We start from the raw sequence: 12,681 nt of genomic DNA on the forward strand, positions 1-12,681 counted from the left end.
GATGACTGCAAATACTCATATCAGTACAGATCCTGATCTTCTCCCCAAAGGCAGTGTCACTCGAGTACCCTGAAGTGGTATCAGTGGCTTCTCCAGTCTTAGAGTGTGATTTAGGCTCTGACTTAACAAACCACCCCATTAAAGTTGATCAGAAGAGTAAATCAATCCCTTCAGTGACTGCACTTCAGGGTGGGAGCCTGAACTGCACAGTGCTGCCTTGGGAAGATTCAGGAGCCAGGAGTGCTGAGCTGCTGCCCCGCGCACGGTACAGCAGCGTCGTTTGCTCTTCCCTGCTCAAAGGCAGCACCCGGCAGCTCGGGGATCCAGCCCAGCTGGGGGCTGCAATAGTCCTCCCATGACTGTTGGACCCGTGCAGTGGGCTAGGTGGAATCTTACTTGCAATATGCACATTTTTGCAGACTTGGGGCAGAGGTTCAGCCACTGGTGCTTTTTCAAAGCAGACTAGTGAAGGCGTGATGATATGCAAAAGGCAAAAGAATTCAGTCACCTTATTTGCATGTGTCTGATGCCAGACACACCAATAAACAGAAGAAATGTTGGATAAAGACCAGAGGAGTTTGCAATTAACACATTAAACAGATCTACTGACTGTAGGATCAAAAGCAGAGTAGGAAACGAAACACCCATGCAACGTGACCGTGGCTCTGTGTCAGTGATTCGATTTATGCTGACGTTAAAGGCCCATAGGAAGCTGATGTTGCCTTGTAAACTCCCTCTCCTTTCATGTAAACTACTTCCTACAGTCTGGCACCAAACAGATAATTTTTCTCTCCTTCTTGTCTTTTTATAACTGCATAATCTGCAGGATCTGATTCCTGCCTTTACTGTGTACTTGCTCACTGCTAAACAAACTTCTGTACGCGTGCCAGGCAGTATTTTGTTGACAAAAATCACTTTGTCACCAGAACTATGTGTATGTGCCTGATGAAATGCCTTTAACTGACAGAAGGCTTTTAGTCACATGAATTTACTTGACTAAATTCTATTAGATGGATTAAACCAAGAATTTTGTCAGACTCTTTTCTCTAAGGGAAGAATTTCATTGAACCTCTCTGAAGTTGGAGAGACCCGTGCAGTCAAATGTATTTATTTGATAAGCAAGTCTGCCATGGCCTTAAAATTGCTGCAGCAGGACACAAAGACGCAGGGAAAACTTGTATTGGGGCCGGATGAGCTCACTGATGCGGTCGGGGTCAGGACTGATGTTTCTCTGTGTGACTTAGTTTTTGGATGCCATGTCTCTGTGATCATCACCACAAGGGGTGAGATTTATTTCCCCGTGTGACTTTCATGATAGAAAATGGGTGTTAGACATTGGGAGGCGAGTATCAACAAAACGCAAAAACCAGAATAACCAAATATTGCAAATATATTGGGTTTTCCACCTTTCTTTGAGATTTTTTTCTATTTCATGATCAGATCTGCTGAACATTTTCCTGGTACAGAGCTGCTGCTCTGTGGGTAGTGATGCTAAAGCAGGTATGTGCTCTGCTTCTGCAGCACTTTTAACTTTGCTCAGTGGTAGCAGAAGTTGGATTTGGGAGAAGGAAGGAAGGAAGGACACTCTCGTTCTTTGTACCCAGTGAGGTCACAGAGATGGAAATGCTGTTTGCTTTTGTGTATGGCAATGCCTGATGATATGCTGTCATCTCTTCTACCATCAGAAAGCCTTGATTTCACCTCTTGGGCCCTTCTGCAGCTGGATGATGGGTGAAAAGGAATCACCCGGCATTAATCTCTGGTGGGAGCTTACATACCACTATAATAATAATAATGACCTAAATTACTATTCCTGGTGTGTCTTTGGCTGTGTTTGGATGAGGCTCTGAAAGCCTTTTAGGCAGAGGGATAAGAACTGATCCCCTGTTCAGTCTGAGTCTCTCTCATGCCAGTGTAATGCTATTTGAAGCATTACTCTGCTTTTTCCCCAGGGCACTGAGTTCAGAGAAATCAAGCTGCAAGGGTTATGCGCCTGTTATTCCTCGTGTGGCTGCAGAGCCAGGGCAAAACCACCTGTAAGTTTATCTAGGCAATACCGCGTGCCTCTTGCTGAAATTTCTGGCTTGTGACTTGCTGCTGCTACCTCTAACAAGGTGTTATTTTTCTAATTGTTTTTGTTCAGTGTTTCGGTGTGGGATTTTTTGCGGCTCCCCCTGGATTCTCAGTGTGGCTCTTCACAGGGACCCCACTTCCATGCATGGGCTCCTGCCCGTTTCCCCTGTGTCCTTCTGTCTGGGACACACGCAGGGATTTCGCCCTGTCTCTCTTCTCTATGGTGGCAGGGCAGGGGATGCACTTCCATGGCCAAGGGGTGCACAAGAAATTTATGCAGCGTCAGTTAGCTGTTCCCTCTCTGACCTGCAAGTCCGTACTTTTTGTAATTAAAACATGGAAAATGCCACCAGGTACACCTGTGAAGTAAAAAATGCACTAATTTTAAACGTACCATTGAGTAAAGACAAATGCGTATATGGTGTTAGAGCTGGTGCTGCTTTCTGTTACGGTGTTTTTTTTCCCCTTTGCCAACAGATTTCTCTCTAAAATAAACAACCAGTGTTGAAATTAAAGCACATTAATATAGCTGATTTGTAAATAAAAAGAAGAGTTAGCCAGACAGAGCAGAAATATAAATAGAGACCAAATGTTATAATATAATGCGAGATGATGCTCCTGTTTGGAAAAAGACTGTTTTCTATGTTCGTGGTCACGGAGCGGTAGTCACGTGGGCTGGTGGTATAGCAGAAATGCCATTGCTTAATACTGCAAATGTTGAGATAAATCTGTTATTTGAATACTTGTCAATTATAAAAAAACATTTTGAAAGTCCACAGCAGTTACCCACTTGCAGGGTTCGCCTGGAAACACTACTCAGAAAAATTTATTTTGTCAAATTGTGCTGCAAATCTCCTGCCATGGCCTGGGAGAGGGGAGAAGGGAGTTGAAAATCTCCATCACTTCCCCTGAAAAATATCCAAGTTTGTGGAGGTGGTTTGAGGTTTTAATAACTCACAATACAGAAATGGGGAGGTTATGGTCACAGTAATGTAATTTAGGGGACGTGGCTGAGCGTTGCTGCTCCCCTGTAAGCAGAGCTTGTGGATGGATATTAAGATAGAGATTATTCAGTACGATGCACTTGAGCCGCACAGGGAAGAATTAATTGACACCTAGATGTATTGGGGGTAGGGACAGTGACAACATATGATAAATGAAACACGCAGCAGTGAGAACAGATGTATGCTGGAAGGACAGCATGATAAATGTGCATCTTGATATTTACAGTGCCTGAGAAACCGTTCCCGATCTGATACAGGTTCAGTAACTACAGTCATGTTTGAGTACGGTGGTGACTTGATTGATTTAATTAGCTCTCATTAATGGCATTGAAGATAGTTCAACAACAAGCAACGGAGAGTCTCGCTGAAGTGTTGCACGTTAATTGCTTGATGATTTGTGTTATGGGATGGCTCTTTTGCATAAGTACAAATTAGATGGTGAGTTGTTTGGAAACAGTGATGTCTATCCTTGCTGGGAGAGACGAGACCGCTGCCCAGGCTGGCTGCATTGTGCACCTTCCCCATGCCAGCACAGGCTCTCTGTGTCCCGTGAAGGTTTGTAACCTCTAATAAGGCTCTGGCCACAGCCCACAGGGCTCCTTCCCCTGTCACCCCCCCTCCCCACTCGCATGAAGAGAAAGGGCCTTGCAAATCAATATTCTCATTAAAGCTTATAAATTATTCTTTTGATCTACATTGACTCTGAGGCGTGAGTGAGCTAGCCCAGGGAAAATTAAAATCACCCCTATGGCTAAATCTACTCAAATATTTAATTATTGTCTTTTAACCTTTCTCATAACGGCATTTTAAAATTCAATGTGGTGCTGTCAAACCAAATGCAAGATGGCAACATTTGGTCAAATAAGTGAATTTCCTTCTCACGTTTTTTATTTCATGTAAGTAACTAAACTTGATATTCCCTGACTTAGGTGGGAGTTATGTGCCTCTACCCTGGAATTCACCTCTGTTTATAGCTCTCCATGTTTGACCTGGCATTTTCCATGCCCAAAATCTGCCTCGGGCAGAGCTCTATGGAGATGTCCTTCCTGTCTCAGGGAGCAAGATAAGGGCGAGGGAGCGTAGTCTGTCTGTGTAGTAAACTGGTTGCAAGATAGATTTATTTTCCCCTTGCCTGGGTGAGGAGGGAGAAGCAGGCTGAGGGTGAACGCAGAAGTTGGAAACCTGGGAAAGCCCAGAGGAACAGCACTGTTGCGGCTGGGCATGGGGAGCAGCAGGAGCTGTATGGCATTGCCTAATCCTGCTGCAACTGCAGGGGAAAAAGATGGGGCAGAGGATGGAGGTGGTGGCATGTCCTTGCTGGGATGTAATCACCAAGGGGTGATGTAATTAAAAATCTATTTGTTTTGAGTGGGTTAAACCCATCCAGGCCAATCATAATGCCAGTGTTGCATTTCTTTTGTAGTCTTTGCTTTGGTAACCTTAGTATTGTTTAAAGGGGATTATTTGTGGGTGTTGTTCATATGCTGCTAACAGAAACCACGCTAGGACACCCACCCCAGCGGGGTGATTCCCGTGCAAGGTGTGCATCGCCAGATGACTGCAGCTTGCAGCAAGTGCTTGTGGAGATGGTATGTTCATCTTTTAAAGGAAGGGTCATTCTGGTCTTCAGGATGGTTTGAAAGAATGGAAATTAACAAATCTGTCCTGTGTTTGCCATTTCTATGTGAAAACCAACATGGATGGACGAGGTGCATGTATGTGCATGTATGGACGAGTTACGTCACCACACCTCCATCCTTTTTTCAGGAGTTGTAATGCTTGATAATATTGCAGGTGGATCTAATTTTACAAGTCAAAGGCTACTTTTGCCTCCAGTTCTGCCAGCCACAGACTGCAAGACCTCTGTCTTAGGGTCAGTCCCTTGATCTGCCTTGCTGCAAGCGGAGGAGAGCAGAAAGATGTGCCTGCCTCTGCCAGCACTCTCCAGCCACAGAGGCACTGTGAGATGGTCCTTTCTCAAAGGCCAGAAAAGACTCAAAAATGCCTTTTATGGGTAACAATTCAATCCCAGCTGTGAGCACATTGCCTGAATACTGCAAAGGCAGAAATACACAGGCTAGTTGGACCCATCTTTCAGGACTGGATAAAGCCCAGAGATGCTGTGTGCTAGACTTCTGTGCTGAGTGTGGTCTTTCCTTTTGGAAGCAGTTTAAGATACCATCCTTCACATCTGAGGTTTCAAGCGGTCTAGCCTTGGGTTACTTGGCAGCCACTCGTGACCCAGGCTCAGTGTCCCACATCAGATGTGCTGGGGCTTCTCTTCACCCACACCAGCTTCTGCCCTCCATGGGACAGTAAGAAACCGCTTGTGGTTATTTGCCTCCAACTGCAAGGAAGCACCGTATGCATGTTGGGAATGATTCACATGGAAAAATTTAACTGTACAGCTGTCCTGACTGATGAGGGGTGCTTTAGAAATGAAAAGCAATGTTTAGGAGCTGGCTCAAGCTGTCTCCTGGCAAAACCACTCCCTGTCAACAATGCAAGCTGCCAGAGGACCCTAGGCAAAATGCAAGATGTGCTTTCCAAAATAACCACTTTTCCCCACCTCTTTTTGTTTTTCCACACGTGACGCTGTGCTCGGAGGTGGTGGGAGATGCAAGGCGTGTGTACTGGTGTGCTCTCTATGTGCTCCTGGCAAGCCAGGTCTTTCTGGACTAGAGGTTGTGTCATGTTCACGTTTTGTCTCTTTTGTGCTTTTGACCCTGAAACTTGCTATGTATCATGGGAAGTATATTTATGCAGTGAGAAACTGGCTTGTGTAGTTGCTTTGCCCAAGTTACTAGGGCAAGCCAAGAAACCTGGATACAGTAACAGAGCTGGAGTACACTGGTGAGGGGCATTTTGGAGTCGTACCTCTCCAGATCCAAAGGGATGATATCTCTAACTTTGCGTGAGGTTTGGGAGGAAGACTGGCTGCCGTCTCTGTGGGGCTGAAAGAATGTAGCTATTTCTATGGGCAAGGAGAGACGCAAAATGGCACTTGTCTTGGTGGCAGAGAGAAATCAAGTTCTGCATTTATGGATGCAGTGTGTAGTCATCACGTCTTTTGTAAGTTGTACCTCCTGATTACACAGGTCGCTGAACTTCATTTAACCTGTAGCTTTGGGAACGTGCTGGCATTAAGAGAGGGCTGAGAAAAAAGTCTCTCTCCTTGAAGAAATTCATAGATGTTGACCTTCTATTTTGCCCTGAAGTAAGGCAAACAAAGATGAAAACAATGAGTTTTTGCAAAGGCAAAACCCACTTTGTTTTCAATTTATTGTAGCTTTTTTTACTCCATCAGGTTGTTTTGATATTAAGATTAAAGTGACTTCAATAAAACAAATTCCATGATTAATTCCCAGAGGTTATTTCTGTTGAGTGCACTTTTTCAGAGGAGAAACCCATGAGACTGGGAAACTTCCCACTAGATCTAGAGACCATCAGGTTGTCTGCGTTGGGAAGGACAATAACGCCCCGGCGCTGTCTCATGGTGTGGTGTTCCCTCTTACTACCCTTACAGCAAGGCTCGGCAGCGTTCCTCCATAGCCGGGTTGGCTGAGGCGTGGGACAGCAAGGACAACTGACCAGCAGGAACTAGGAATCTCTCCCCTTTTACTATTTCAAGGACTAAACGCTTGGATATTGTTAGAAGATTTTTGTATGTTTTTACCAGTGTGCCCTTTCTTGTACAAAACAACAAGGTTTCTGCATAAAATCCACTCTGGAAAAAAAGCCCTGGATCTTTATGAGTAACACGACTGAGTTCCTGAGGTGTAACCCTTTCTCAAGCAATTCTTTTCTGAAATACAGTCCTTCAGTTTATAGATTTGGTGAGGAGATAAAGTACTGCAGATGACTGCTTTACACACTCTGCCCTTTCTACACCCAACATGAATGCTGTGCTTTTCCTGAAATTGTCTCTGGTCCTGTTCAAATTCCATGGAGAACCTGTTTTAACAATAACATGTCTAAAGAAACAGATTTCATTATATAAGAACAAAGGGGACTCTGGCTTTTAAAATATACAACATGTCTGTGTGACACACAGGAGCAGGAAGGGTATGAATTTGAGAAAGACCTTGGCCTTTAACACCATTCAAATACTGGTATTAAGAGCCCTGATTTGATGTTCCCAGTTTAGCAAAATCCTTTGTTACTGTTGTGGAGGGAGGTGTTGCTCATCACTTTGTCAGCTGTATCTGCGGAGTTATTAGCAGTTTGCATTAAACCGGAATTTAGAGTAAGCGAGTTGCAGTAGTCCAAACATAAATATCAAATAGAGGTTGTTTGAGAGCTGATTTAATATTTTTTGGTTGGGTAGCTGCAATAATGTAATTTCTGAAAGGAGCGTGCTGTAACTGGATAGAAACTCAATGCACAAACTAGCGTGGATGAATGGTGCTTTTTGACTGAGTATAGTCCTTCAGCTGTCTGCGGATGAAGCCCATAAAAGAAGCCTGTCTGAGTAAAAACCCTTAATTTCAATTGTTATGCAGAAAAACATCAGGGGACCAAGGGCATATATATCTTCCTTGGCCTGCTCTCTACTATAAATAGGAAGGTGGTATCTGCAGCATGTTCTGTCCTTCAAAAGATGTCAAGATTTTTTCTCCCTTTGTAGAATGAAGGTAACTGGCCTTGTGAATGAAGGTGACTTCTTCCACGCCTTCACTCACCCAGTGCTGAGGCTCCCCAGTCTGTTTTTTCTCTTCTTCTATGGCATAATGAAAAGATAAAATTGAAACGTTTTAGTAAACTAGCTCTTGGTTTGATATGTGTAAATCTGGTTACAGCGAGGACTTTGCCCTATAGGTTTGTCTGGAATTTTTTCAAACACTCTTATTTGGACACATTTTGTTGGGTTTTGGTTGGTTGGTTTTTTTTTCCCTCGAGCTCCTAAATTTAGATGAAGGTGATGATGTGCTTTCACTGTTTCCCATGTGAATGGATTCCTAACAGCTTTACAGAACTAATAACAGCCGAGTGTGGAGGCATACACTCCAAGCAGCACAGAGAGAGACCAATTAAAGAGGGAAGAAAAGCTAAGAGCTGCAATTCTGCAAAATAGGTTCTCCCTTTACATTGGACCCAATCTTCTTCTTGGGGCAAAGCTTTTCGCTTCCTACAGGCACAAATCTCAGCTAATTCTTGTTGCTGTGCTACCAATTTTATTGCAGTGGTAGTACCGATGGAATTGCTCAGCAGTAGGGCACATGGCTTCCCACCAGCCTCTCTGCCTCAGCCATCAAATACACTTTCCCCTTCCTCCTACTGAGCCTTGAGCCACTTTACAAGGGTCTAAAAGAAATTCGTGTGGAGCTGAGCTTTAATAGCATCAAGGCTGCTATACCTACCCAGTCTTTCCCTCATGCAAGTGAGAGCTGCTTGTGACTGGGGGGGAAGGGCAACAAATTTTAGTCTCTCATTCCTAGTTTTAGCCTTTATCCCAGAGTTTTAGGAACAACTACAGCTTCCCATCAGGAGTCTGCTCTCCATAGCATGTTGCGTGATGCCCTTGTGTCCACACAGCTTCAAGTGGCTGAACCTGCCTTGTTTTGGCAGTCTTACTCCAGAGAATGTCTTGGCTTTAACTGTGGTTCATTAATAGGTTTAGGGGATAAAATATTGCACCAAACTTATTCCACAGCTCTTGAAAATCTTAGAGTTGAGTGCTTTTTACTAAGCCCTATTGCAATTCCCCCTGTACGTAGATTAGAGCCGCTTGGCCCCTGGTTAAGTCTTGTGGGAGAAGTGCTCGATCAATGAGAAAAGTGGTTGGTGTCAGGGATGCTGACAGGTAAAGGCATCCTGCTGTCATCCAATTTTTGACTAAGGAAATACCCTTGCTAGGAGAGCTCTCAGAGCACTTAGACACTCATTGCCTGCTGTCAAGAAGCCAGCCTCTGGATTAAAAAGGTGACAAAAAGCCAATTGAAAATCACCGCAGGGCCAGCCTGCAGTGGGGGAGTTGGGTGGCGTTTGTTCAGTGCAGTGGTGATGTGCCTTCAGTGAACGAGGAGGGAAAAGGCATTTGTTCTTGCCTTCACAGCAGGCTCTTTCTGAGTGTGGCAAACCCCATAGTTTGTCGTAATTAATGTATCGTTAGCTTGTTGTTAGTCTGGTCATCTAAATGTCGGTGCTTCTACCCTCTCTGGGCTTTTCTACTTAGAGAAGCCTGGAGAATGTGAAAATGAAACTTGGAGGTGGATTACAGTAAAAAAGTCTGGGAGGAAGCTGGGTGTTTGTTTGAGCTGTGCGTAGAGACGAAGGGTTGGTTGTTCTCCCTAGGGAAATGTATGCTCAGATCTGCTTCAAAAGAGGCAAATTTCTGGCCTTGCTAAAGGTAACATGGCTTTGGAAGGTAGATGGTTGTTTGCAGGTTGTGTGGCAAAATGAGTAGGCAGAGGAGAGGACTCTATCCGATCTGGCAGAGAAAGCAAAGCCACTCAATGCCAGGGTATGTGGAGGAAGCCCGAGCATTCTGCACAGCTGCAAAAGCTTGGCTGTTGGGATCATGGGAACACACAGCTTTGGCTCTGCTTGTTTATAGAAGCAGCAGCAGCAAGAAGCATGTGAATTCTGCATGCTTCAGTGGCCGGCATAATTGAAATCTATGATAAAACATAAATTAACAGAGGGAAAGTGGTCCTTCTTGTTCCATCTAAGGTGTTTGCTTCAATTTTATTATCCAAGATGATTGTGAAGAGCGGTCCTGTCACTTGAATGTCCCTCTCTAATGCCAAACATGGGGTCAGACCCCAGTATCCCTGATCCTGATAAACTGAAATCTGTTGTGGGGCCATAAAAATGTTTCTGAAAAAGGAGGATGATTTTAATAATTGATGCACATATATATATTATTTTTTTTTTAAGAAAATGGTGATAACTGTTTTCTCAGAACATGCAAAATTGCTCCAACAAATGGTATAGAGTAACTGCCTGGTTTTGCTTCTAATTAAGGAGCCCAATGCTGTTAATTGGACAGATAAGTGGGAGGCCCTGAATTGACAGCGCAACTCATGAATCCCAGTGTGCGAGAAGTTCTCATGAAGCCACAAAGGGGATGTTCCCTTGACTACAGAGGGATATACTTAACTGCTTTTCTGGAGAGAGGCCATCAGGAGTCAGATGTAAGGACTCATAGAAGCAAAGCTTTTAGAGCAGTAAAGCTGCTTTAGCTAATGGTCTTAGAGAGCGGAATCCTAATTTCATGAATAAAAATATGAATGGGGAGTAGGATGCTTGTGGCTATAGGAACAGGGCTCTGCGAGTTTCTCAGCAGAGACACAGGCTCAGGGTGATGGCACTTTTTTCTGTAATTAAAGTTTTTTTTTTAGCTTGCTACATGTCTTAATCTTGTGGGATAAAAGTCTTGCTTGGCTCACTGCTAGAGGGTTCTCCGGGAGAGGGTAGGATTAAGCCCGTCCCAGGTTATTTACTGGAACAGAAATTTGTATTCTGTTATTCTAGCAGTTGTTTTCTTGTTACGAGGCTGAGAGGCTGTGAGCAGCATTCAAGAAACAGGCTCTAAAGAGGGCTGTCTAATTTTATTGGTCCTGTTTGAAAAATTACATTCCCTCATCTCCTCCAAAAAAGAGCTGTGATCTCCATCTCCTCCCACTTGTCATTTAGAATATAGCCGGCTTCGTACAGCATATAATCGCAATAACGGAGCAGTAATATTTCATCCAGACTCCCAAGGGGTCTTTGGCTCCCCAGAAAAGCAAGGGAACTGCGGTCAGAGTTTTTCCACCTTCAGAAACATGCAAAGACATGGCTATGTGGGCTCTCTAGGGCTCCGGGGATTTCAGCCCATCTGCTGAAATAAAGGGACTTCTGAGGATTTTTTTTTTTTTTTTTTTTTTTAAACCCGCAGTCTGGGAGAAATGGCATCCACAAATAGTTATCTTTTGGGGGGTGGTGGAGAGGGAGAAAGCTAAAAAATGGAGACGGGCATATGTGTCACTAAATTAATGTACCTGCTTTGCTCTCGGGTAGTCACATCAGTGTCACTGCTGTCACCTGGCACCACCACCAGCATAAAGTGAGAACAAGTCTGTCACGCTTCATTTACCAGGCTTTGATGATGGATTTGGTGAAACTGTTGCCTGGGATGATGGACTCTTCTCTCTATAAATGACACAGGAGCAGGCAATGGATTCCAATGGCATCGTCGTAGCTGTACAAAAGACGGCAGCTGTAATCCCTGGGGGAGAAGCAGAGTTGAGCATGGCTCTCGGCTTCACATTAACTTGTCATGGTTTAGATTCAATTCATGGATGGACCTCACTGCTTCCGGGGAGGAAGCACAGGCTTTAAAACCCAGATATATCAGACATCCAGAGATGTAAATAGTGTATGTTGTTGGTATGCAAGAAAGGATCTGACCTTGCAAAATCAAAGTGTGTAAAGAGGGGCCATCTCTTCTATTCCTTTGGCAGAGACTTTCCATGTGTAGACTGGTATGAGTTGTTTCGTGCTCACCATAAGGACAGTGCTTCCTAATCTAACATCAAAATTCAGCTAGCCTGTAGCCCTTGGAAACTCAGGGAGTGATTCAGTGGGGTTGGGCTGAACAACTGGAGCTTGATGCGTTTGGATTCCCGGCTTCCCCAGAAATCGATGTCAAATGTACCCTTGGGCATCTGAAATACTTTTAAAAACTGTCCCTAAATGTATTTGTCCTGGAGGAAGTGTCTGAGTTGCAATCAAAATGTGGAATTTATGACAAATTCTGTCCTGTGGCAAAGCATTAATGCTACTCGGCATGAAATTAATAGCAGAAGCAACACTCGTTATACTGCAGAGAGAACTGTGAAAAAATATATATTAAGAATTTATTATTTTCTGAATAAAATAGATAAATATCCCAGTTTCCATAGAAAGTCTTTCTGGACCATGTTGACAATAGAATTATATGGTCTTGAATAGTCAGTAATCTCAAATCATTTCCAGAAGCAGCATTTGGTTAATGCCCATGCGTGGTGGGGCACAGCTATGGCTGTCTGCGTACCTGTTGTCCTGATTTCTGACTGTCTAATTGTCACCCACGGTACCACAAGTTTTACCTGAGATCCAAGGGAAGCTGAGCTTTGTGCCTTGCACTGGGACAGGCAGAGCCGGGCTGGCTTAGCGATGCCCTGGGTGTTGTCTTGCAAAACTTTCTGGCGGGCAGCAGCTCCCTGTTTTGGGTGCCCCTTGCACCCCTGCTGGGGCCGTGCTGGCCTCTGGAGCAGCTCCCCGTGAGAGCTGTTCACGTCTCCAGCCTCTCTCCATCAAGCAGTAGGACCCGCTGCTTCACCTTATTTTTGGTGCAGTGCCAGCAAAAGCAGTGCTATTAAAACTAATTGGATAAATATATATGTATTTCATAATCAGTCAGTTAATTATGGCTTAGGGAGCAGATGGCAGTCCCTGGCATTTACTCTATCTATTCATAGCTTTTTTAAAATGAAGTATATATATTGCAGCTAATTATGACTCAGTATAAAATATGTAGGTAATTGTGAACTTGGCCCTTGTCTCATCACGTGTTATTTGTCTGAAGTGCAAGTTGTTTTGGGAGATCTGTGGGTAGAGTCCCTGTGCAAACACCTCT

The sequence above is a fragment of the Vanellus vanellus genome (genome assembly GCF_965231255.1).
Source record: "Vanellus vanellus genome assembly, chromosome: 3".
NCBI classification, from domain to species: domain Eukaryota; kingdom Metazoa; phylum Chordata; class Aves; order Charadriiformes; family Charadriidae; genus Vanellus; species Vanellus vanellus.